Below are 10,370 nucleotides of genomic sequence, written 5' to 3'. Positions count from 1 at the left end.
TTTAAAACAAAGACTGTGACAGGAGACAAAGAAGGTCACTACATAATCCTAAAGGGAACAATCCAACAAGAAGATATAGCAATTGTAAATATTTATGCACCCAACATGGGAGCACCCAAATACAGAAAGCAGCTAATAACAAGCATAAAGGAAGTAATAAATAGTAATACAATCACAGTAGGGGACTTTAACACCCCACTTACATCAATGGATAGATCATCCAAACAGAATATCAACAAGGAAACTGGGGCTCTGAATGACACATTGGACCAGATGGATCTGACAGATACATTCAGAGCATTCCATCCTAAAACAACAGAATATATATTCTTTTCAAGCGTATGTGGAACATTCTCTAGGACAGATCACATGTTAGGCTACAAAACAAGTCTCAACATACTCAAAAAGATCCAAGTCATACCATGCATCTTTTCCAACCACAGTGCTATGAAACTATAAATCAACCACAAAAAAAATCTGGAAAGACAAATACATGGAGGTTAAATAACATGCTACTAAACAATGAATGGGTCAATTAAGAAATCAAAGAGGAAGTAAAAAAAAATACATGGAAACAAATGAAAATGAAAACAGCCCAAAATCTTTGGGATGCAGCAAAAGCGGCTCTAGAGGGAAGTTTATAGCAAAACAGGCCTACCTCAAGAAGTAAGAAAAATCTCAATTAAACAACCTAACCTTAGGCCTAAAGGAACTAGCAAAAGAAGAACAAACAAAACCCAAAACCAGTAGAAAGAAGGAAATAATAAAGAGCAGAAATAAATGATATAGAAACAAAACCAGTAGAACAGATCAATGAAACCAGGAGCTGATTCTTTGAAAAGATCAACAAATTCATCAAAATAAGATAGAGGAGTCAAGGGGCGCCTGGGTGGCTCAGTCATTAAGTGTCTGCCTTGGGCTCTGGTCATGATCCCAGAGTCCTGGGATCGAGCCCCACATCAGGCTCCCTGCTCAGCTGGAAGCCTGCTTCTCCCTCTCCCACTCCTCCTGCTTGTGTTCCCTCTCTCGCTGTCTCTCTCTGTCAAATAAATAAAATCTTTAAAAAAAAAAAGAGGAGTCAAAATCATAAATGCAAGAGGAGGAACCAAAACTACAGAAAGAAAGGATTGTAAAGGAATAATATCAAAAATTATATGCCAAAATATCGGACCACCTAGAAGAAAAGGATAAGTTCCTAGAAACATATAACCTCCCAAAACTGAATCAGGAAGAAACAGAAAATTTGAACAGATTGATTACCAGCAATGAAATTGAGTCAGTAATCAAAACTCCCAACAAACAAAAGTCCAAGACCAGGCGGCTTCAGAGGTGAATTCCACCAAACATTTAAATAAGAGTTAATACCTATTTTCACCCTATTTCAAAAAATAGAAGTGGAAGGAAACTTCTAAATTCATTCCATGAGGCCAGAATTACCCTGATACCAAAACCAGATAAAGACACCTACAAAAAAAGAGAACTGCAGGCCAATATTTCTGATAAACACAAATGTGAAAATCCTCAACAAAATATGAGCAAGCCAAATCCAACAATACATTAAAAAGATTATTCATCACGATCAAGTGGGATTTATTCCTGGGATGCAGGAGTGGTTCAATGTAAGCAAATCAGTCAATTTGATATATCACATCAATAAGAGAAAGGATAAAAACCATATGATCATTTCAATAGATGCAGAAAAAGCATTTGACGAAGTACCATATCCACTCATGATAAAAGCCCTCCACAAAGTACGTTTAAAGGGAACATATCTCAACCTAATAAAGGCTATATATGAAAAATCCACAGCCAACCTCATACTCGATGGTGAAAGACCGAGAGCTTTTTCCCGAAGATCAGGAACAGGACAAGGATGTCCACTCTCACCAATTTTATTCAGCACAGTACTGGAAGTCCTCGCCACAGCAATCAGACAACAGAAAGAAAGAAAAGCATCCAAATTAGTAAGGAAGAAGTAACACGATTTACAGATGCAGTGGATTCCAGGGCAAGGTGCAGAGGATAACTTCATAGTGTTTGGCTTACATCATGGAAATGAGATTTGAGAGGGAAAGAGGGCAGGTGATGTGGGGTAGAACAAGAAAGAGAAGGGTGATGTGGATGCAGGCAGAAAAGAACCATCTAATCTGAGTGAGAAGCAAAGTGAGGACACGCAGGGTCGATGGACCGGAGGTCTTGGTGATATCAAAGAATTACTGGAGTGAGGGTATCCAAAGGACATAGCTGGAAAGTCGGCATGAAAATAAAGATAGGCTTGGTGGCAAGAAAACATATCTACATTTTAAAATAATCTTTATTTGCTCATCATATACATTTTAACATGCATTCTATTGATATATATTACATTTATTTTTCAGTAATAATTGAATAATTTATTATATAGTGTAAATGACAAAATAGGATTCCTGAATTACAAGCATTTCTGTATAATGTGTGAGGTGAGCCAGGGTAATGGAACATCAATGGTATTAATCTCAAAGAAAAACATATCAACATTTCCGTTACCGAGTGTGAATTTAGGTATTTAGGGAGATTAATTCCACCCCTGGATTCTCGTATCTTCAGAATTAAAGAGGTAGTATGTATAATCAGAAAAGCAATTCTGATGTTCAATCAATGAGAGAGGTGTGTGTGTGTGCGTGTGTGTTGTATTAGAAACATCAACATGTTAAAATAGAAACCTTGTGAACAATCACATTTTCTAGGGATAAATTTGCATGGCTGTGCCTTAATCCTGCAAATATCATCAAAAACTACAGTCAGTAGCAGAAACAGATAAATTAGTTGCCTATCTTCACCACTGAAACAATGTTTTCACATGTTCAGAAGAGGATTTCCCAATTTTTTCAAGGTATGGATTTTTATTATTGATTTTTCTATCGATTTTAAAAGATTTTTGTCTACAAAACTTATTTTCTTACTAGTTAGTATTCATATTTTTTATTAATCAAAGAACTTTCCATTTATTAGAATTTATAAGCATGAAATGACTAATTTTGTCCCTGAATCAGTATCATTTCAGTCCCAGTGAAATTTTACCATTGAGGGAAGCTTCTGCAGCCTTGTTTTGACAAATGTATGATTTCAACAAAGCTTTCTGAAAAACTAAAAACAGCTCATGAGCCCTCTTACCTGATTCTCTTAATGAACCCTATTTGGGGAATCAATCTATTAAGGAACAAAATGTCTATTAGTACATTCTCCTTTTACAATTCTATTTTAAGTTTTTCCTCCTTCCTGTTTCCTTATGGTCATTCATTTATCTATTTCTCTTCTTTCTTCTCTTTTTCTAACCCAACTTTTGCTCCCCCACCCCTTTCTGGTTTCCTCGTTGTCCCCTAGAGAATTGTGTCTCCTCTCATTCTATTTCTTCAATGCTTGGATTCAATCTCCTTTCGTTACGCTTTGTTTCCCATAGACGATCTGTTCCTGCATGGTCATCGGTTCTTTTCCAGAGAATTAGATATGGAATAAGTAAAACATAAATTATCTGGCTATGTAGCGACCCACAAACATAAGATATGTGAACATCTCACAAGTGCAACATGTAATTACCCATTTTTAGTCTCTTTGGTATAAGCCTCCTGTGTTCAAGATGTAGCATCAGTAAATTCTTGAATTTTGTTTGTTTGGCATCTCTGTGAATTAAAGATATTAAGTAGAAATCTCACTTTAATACTTTCATTTTTTACAGCATTGGGACAAATTTTTTAAAAGATTTTAGAAAAAAAAAAAGATTTATTTTAGAGCATGCGCGCAAGTGGGGGAGGGGCAGAAGGCGAAGGGGAGAGACTCTTTCTCAGGCTCCACACTGAGCACAGAGCCCCATGCAGGGCTCAATATCACAACCCTGAGATCATGACCTGAGCTGAAATCTACAGTCGGACGCTTAACGACTGAGCCACCCAGGCGCCTCTGGGACAAATTTTTAATCTTATTCATCAGTTGGAGTTACATAGCCTTTGAAGCTTCAAGGTCAGTGGGAATCTGAAACTGGAATGTGAGCTGGACTATGACTCTTCTCCCAACTTTTGCCGGATTCGCCAAGTGACTGACTGTAGGTCACAGGACGCTCCTGTTGATTTCATCAGGTGGAGACAGTCCGTGTTTACTCCTCACTTACCATGTGCTACTCATTCTTTCAGAAGTGCCTGACGCGTGACCCAGCCCTGTGAGGTAGGTGTTATTATTAGATCCACTTTACCGATGCAAACCTGACACACAGGAGGCTCACTAATTTGCCCAAGGTCACACGGTAGGTGACAGAGCCAAGATTTTAACTGGAGAAGTCAGATTCCAAGTCTGAGGTGCTGACCACCATACTTTATTGCTTCCCCGACGCAGCAAGTGCAAAATGCACACGCTGACCTCCTGACTTACCTTCATCTCTGCTCCAGTTCATCCACCCGCTTACACAGAAGCACCTCGGACCATCTCTCGGAACTGCTCCAGCTCCAAGACCTTGACCTCTGTGCTTTCTCCATCCTTCCGTGCTTCCTGGCTTTCCTAACCAGTGACCATGCTCGGCATCTCCACTGAGCCCCCCTGACTCTACTCTCCCAGCACGGCTCATGCCTCTTCTCTGCCTCCCTCACTTCTCTGTAGTCCTGGGAGGACTTGCCAAGGCTCTAATCCACCTTGCATTTTTTTTCCTTTTGACTTCACCCACTCTTGCTGTCTGGAATATTCTTTCTACCACCTCTCCCCTCCATTTCAGCTTTACGAAGAACTTAACCCAAACTCTGAGCCACTCTCCGAACACCACCTCCCCTCCCCACCCAAAGACTACCTTTTCCAGAATGCTCTTCCTGGTCATTTCAAAAGGTCAGATGTAATCTCTCTCCCCTCAGTGTTTGTAACACAAATATAGTCTACCTTATAATCCAGTTATATGTGAATTCCCTTAGCATCCCCTCTAGCTTATAATCGTAATTTAGAAGATCTAGCCCAATGCTTTGTGCTAGCCTGGAGAACAGAACAAAAAACTGAAGTATAGAACAAAGAACTTCACAACTGAAAAAAATGTTCTACTTTGATCCTTAATTTTACTGGTAAGGACACTGATGCCCAGTTTAAGAGGCAAGTCATACTGACAGTGGGAGACAGAAATTCACAGTTCCTTCCTTCCTTATTGCCTACCATGAATAAAATCGCGTGTGCTCCATACTGTTTCAGCTCTTCGTGTAGACTAGCATTTTCAGTGTGTTGAATGCAGTCCCTTCCAACAGGACAACTGTGCCTTATTTTTATTTTACCATGACGGGCCTTGCTTTAAGGAATTCTCCTATGTGAAAATAGAGAGTTATATTCTGTACACAAAAGCATTCGACCCTGGCACTAGTAAGGGTACAGGTGAGTGAGTCCTCTCCTGTGTGTACCTGGGGAGGACACTGGCTTGCTGGAACGACCAGGCAGAGCGCACCGGATGCCGCCACTCCACCCCTCAGGACGCGTCCCGAGGAAATCACTATGAGAGTGTGCAAGACGCACCTACGTGTTAATTTGCCGAATCACTGTTTCAAATAGTGAAAAGTTAGAAATGGCTTATGGGTAGATCACAGATGGTTCAGTAAACAGGCAGGTACAAAAGTCTGTATGATATGATTCTATTTTTACAAAAAGTGCGTGTGGACGCGCTTGCAGACGAAAAGGAAAGATTAACCAGACACCAAGATCTAAACGGCTTTCTTGGGGTGGTGGGTTTATTTGTGGTTTTAACTCTTTTCTTGGAATTTTTTTTGAATTTAACTTTTAAAAAATTTTTTAAATACCTTTTCTCAAATCTTCTGTAGTAGAGATATATTATTTTTATAACCAGAAAAATAGTAAATAAACTCATAAATCCCATTTGAAGAGAGACAAAGATAAACTAGGCTGTGACTGTTTCTCAAGATTCATTAGGGGATACTCTTACATTTACGACCTGCATTATCAAAACAATAGAACAAAATAGTCTTTAGCATCAATATTCTAGAAGCTTCCAAGAGGAAACTATTTTCTTAGGAAAAATAACCTCTCAAATCTCCCCAAAAGCTGCTTCATTCTTTTTCCAGAAGAAGAAGTCAGGTATATGTTCTGTTGAAAATGAACAAAAGTTAAAATGCTTTACAACCATTACAAAGTTTGAGGTTTGAGGCTCCTGACTGGCTCAACTGATGGAGTCTGTGACTCTTGATCTTGCAGTCATGAGTTCAAACCCCACGTTGGGTATAGAGATTACTTAGAAATAAAACCTTAAAAACTTTTTTCTGAGGCTGATCTGTGTGTCTCAACACAAGGGATACCAAAGATACACTGATGAGTAAAAAAAAAAATGTTACAGAGCATATGTACTAGGAGAACATTAAAACAACAACAAAACAATAACAAACTTTTCCCTCCAACTATATGGGACATTTTATTGAGAACAACTCTATTTAGATGAATGTTGATACACTCAGAAACTGGCCTGGGATGCTATCCATTGAGCTTATCGAGAGTTATTAAGAGTTTGCCCTGGAGAGTGGGTGGAGGAAAGGCAGGAAACAGGGTTTTGTGGGAAGGGTGGGGTAGATTATTTACTTTTTATTTTACAAGTTTCAACATTCTTTGCATTTTCTAAATGTAAATTTTTTGAAAACATTCAAAAGGAAATAAGTAAAAGAAAGAAAGAAGGAAATTTTAAGACATGCCTGTGTTTGCAAGCCAAGGCAGAGCCAGATGGTAAGTTCTGCTTATTTACTATTAAATTCCTGCATTTTTCAGAGGGTCAGTAGTAAAGATAAGAAATGATTCTCCCTCTTGGTGATCTTTTGCAAATATAAAAATGGCAAATTGGCCTTTCTGACATTTCAGCTCAAATGTTCCAGATATAATCTTAAAGATGTACACAGTTTTGTAATGAGACACTTATATGGTTTTGAATTGGAGGCAGGAAGAAACTCAGTGGGTCATTCCCCTTAACCAACCAGTCCACTAAATTCACAAGGGGCTGGGCACAGGCTAAAATGTGACATAGGAAAGGACTGTCTTCAATGACCATGTCCTTGTCACATAACACCACCCCTCATTCTCATCTTGCCAAATACACACCTTCCCTCTAATAATGTCCCTTCATCTCCTTTACCAAAAAGTACTTCCAGAAGGGACTGAAACACATTTGTATGAATGTAAAATTATGACTCTTTAAAATATTACTTTCCTACTTTCCTAAGATTTGCTTTTCACAGGTTAACAAAGGAATGAAGCTCTAATGGTGGAATCTCACATATCCATCAGAATCTGGGGGCATAGTCAGGCCCTGACTCTGCTTATATACACCCATGACCTCCTCTGCAGTGGTCTTGCATGTGGCAGGCATTTTCAGACTTACAGATTTTGGTATATGTCAGGATCCTGCTGCAGCCAGGTTTGGAATCCTATATACAAGTCATCCCAGCAAAGACCATTCTTCATCATGTGTCTGATGACGTCAACCCGGCTCCGGATCTGAAACAGATACGGGACAGCTAGCAGGGCTGACCCAGCCAGCACAGAGTATCGACCTCTCATGTCCCTGGGAGAATCAGCTGCCTGTGATGGCAGGGGCTTGGACAGTCCTGGAGAAAAGTCAAATGGAGTAGATATCACAGGCTCGGGGAGAGAAGGGACCACGAGGGCTTCAGAAACCCAGGGAAGGAGAACAGGAAAGGGCTCAGGAGCTGGGGAGCAGGCATAGCGAGTCCCATCGCTGGGTTCAAATCCAGCCTCCGGCTGTGGGAAATTGGCAACCATTCTGCACCCTGATTTTCTCACCTATAACATGAAGATAATGGAACCTTCCTCAGAGGCTGTCACGCGGATTAACAGAGTCAAGACTTAAAAGGAGGCCTGGCACACGGTAAGCTCTCTGTGAATGTGTGCGCTGCAGGGTTACTCTGTAGGTGGAGCGTTTATTCTCCTTCCAGAACATTCAGAGGCAAAGCAAAGACTGCAAGTTTACAGCGATCTGTGTGTTTCAGGCCTGCCACGGAGCAGGGGTCCCTTAATTAGGTGGTCAAGCCCTTACCTTTCAAGAATCCCCACTCCTGACACGGAAGCTGCTGAACAGTCAAAGGAGCACAGGATTAGAAGACGAGTGGAGTTGGTTTTGAGTGTCAGCCCCGCACTTACTAATCAGGCGACCTTCACCTTGCTAAGCCTCTCTTACTGGGCTGTTGTGAGACAAAAATGGTATCGTTTATAAAAAGGAGCTTGGGGTAGCATGCAGGGGCAGGATGCTAAGATCAGACGTGGCTTTGACGTTTCATTAGTACCCGTGTTCAAGTTTCCCAGGAGCTTTTCCAGTGTCGGGAATCAGCTTTTTTTCCCCAGGAAATAGCACGTGAGTGCTGGCCAAGGCCAACTGTCATAAATGGCAGGCTCTTCAGTGACACAGAAGGATTCGAAGATGGGCACCTTGGATTTATTTCTCTGGCCTGCACCGTCCCTGTAAAACCATATGCATTGTGCTCTGAAACACAGCTCAGAGGCCCTGTTCTTTTGCCAGCAGATTTAGAAACTTGACGGCACAGTTTGGTCAGGATGAGGCTGCCCCTCATAAGATGTGGGATCCAGATCTAGTTCCTCACAGTGGAGGGGAGATGGCCTTTCTGACCTTTTATTCCAGAGGATGGGAGTCTCCCCCCATGGGAGACTGGGGGACAGGACTGAGAAATATTTAGGGTAGAAAATGGGAAGGTCTAAATAACTGATTAGCTCTGGGGATGAGGGGAAGGGAAGGGTGGAGGGTTACTCCGCTGTGTCTAGTGTGGCTCATGGTCAGGGGACAACATTGCCAACAATCCAGAAAAGGAGAAAGAGCAGTTCTAGAGAAGGAAGAGGATACGTTGAATTTCGAACAGGTTGAAAAGTAGGTACCAAGGACTTGGGAATCTGGGTGATGATATATCTAGTGGGCAGTGGATGGTAAAGAATCGCAAGCATGACCATGTTGTAGGGCGGGACGTGAGGGTTTTGGAGTCATTAGCAGAGAAGTGGTGCCAGCAGACGAGGTCACCCAGGAAGAGACTCGAGGGGAAGAGTGAGTTGAACAGAGAGCCCTAGAGGGAAACAAGCTTTTAGTGATGCCTGGAGAAAGAGAGACCCCAAAATAATGCAGAAGGATAGTCAGGAAGTGAAAAAAACAAGGGGTAGTGTCATAGGAATGGAGAAAGGACTCCAGGTCAAAAAGATGGACTGGGTGGCTCAGTCGGTTAGGCGTCCGACTCTTGATTTTGGCTCAGGTCATGATCTCAGTATTGTGGGACCGAGCCCTGTGTTGGGCTCTGTGCTCAGCACAGAGCCTGCGTGAGAACTCTCTCTCCCTCTCCCCTTGTCCGTCTCCCCACCCCGCACCACATTCTTTCTCTCCCTCTCGCAAATAAATAAATCTTAAAAAACAAAAAAAAGATGGACAGATCACATGCATAAACGTGTCTTCTGTGTACTTCCAGGCCCAACTAAAATGTTCACAACACACTCACACAGGTATAAGCTGCCAGAGAACAGGAAGCAAAGCGAGTCATTGACAAGCAGGAGATTTCACCTAAGTTGAATCTGGAAAGCAGGCTGAGGAGTGGCAACCAAAGACAGAGTCACAGGATCCTGGAGCACGAGAGGAGGGGCGTCCGGACATGCAGGGAGTAGAGGTGGGTTCCCAAGGACGACTGTGAGGACACACAGCACAACGTACATCAAACAGCTGACCCCTTCCTATGCCTGTGCTTTGCTCTCACCAAGTACCTTCAAACAGTTCTCTGAGTAAATGGAATCGATTTCGGGGGGAGAACAAGGGCAAGTGGGATCCGTGTGATGTCTTGAAGCAAGGAGCTCCACACCTTGGTACTTGGGAGACCCCCAGCCTCACAGCCAGCTCCTCACTTCCATACCTCAAATTGGTGACCTCCTGACCAAAGACAGCCTAGACGTTGTTTCACAGTCCCTTTTAAAAACTGAATTAGCTTTCTGCTAAGTTGTCAATCTGGGTATTTCACATAAAAATCCAGACTTCCAAGTACTCTGGAAAAATTCAGATCAGCTGGAGCTCCTCAGGTGCGGCCCCCTGCCAACCCAGCACGTCCTTTCCACATCCGCACCCAGCTCTCCTGAGCACAGGATCTGCCTTGGGCCAGCTGTGGGCGCCGAAACAGGTAGTCCCCGCCTTTAAGGAGAGGCTGCTGGGTGACAAGTGCTGTACCTATACGGAGAGCCCTAAATCAAGGACCTAGACCAAGTCCTAAGCTTGAAAAGTCTTTTTATTGGTAAACAGAGATGAATCCCTTACTTCTTGAAAGTCACTTACAAATGAAGAAAGATCAGCCTGCGGTAAGCAACGTTGCATACGAGAAGCC

General features: G+C 42.1%; 1 long non-coding RNA gene across 1 annotated transcript; it reads right to left on the bottom strand.

Annotated features, from left to right (window-relative positions):
• Positions 1 to 1,689: 1,689 nt before the first annotated feature.
• LOC145719671 (uncharacterized) lies at positions 1,690 to 10,364 on the bottom strand. Its single transcript, XR_014142536.1, has 2 exons — positions 7,373 to 10,364; positions 1,690 to 7,002 (listed from the first exon to the last, which is right to left on the bottom strand). It is a non-coding gene; the product is annotated as an uncharacterized LOC145719671 (long non-coding RNA).
• Positions 10,365 to 10,370: the final 6 nt, after the last annotated feature.

The sequence above is a fragment of the Leptonychotes weddellii genome, unplaced genomic scaffold (genome assembly GCF_054177405.1).
Source record: "Leptonychotes weddellii isolate Sample4059 unplaced genomic scaffold, ASM5417740v2 HiC_scaffold_6197, whole genome shotgun sequence".
Taxonomy (NCBI): domain Eukaryota; kingdom Metazoa; phylum Chordata; class Mammalia; order Carnivora; family Phocidae; genus Leptonychotes; species Leptonychotes weddellii.
This window is presented reverse-complemented; position numbering and strand designations above follow the sequence as displayed.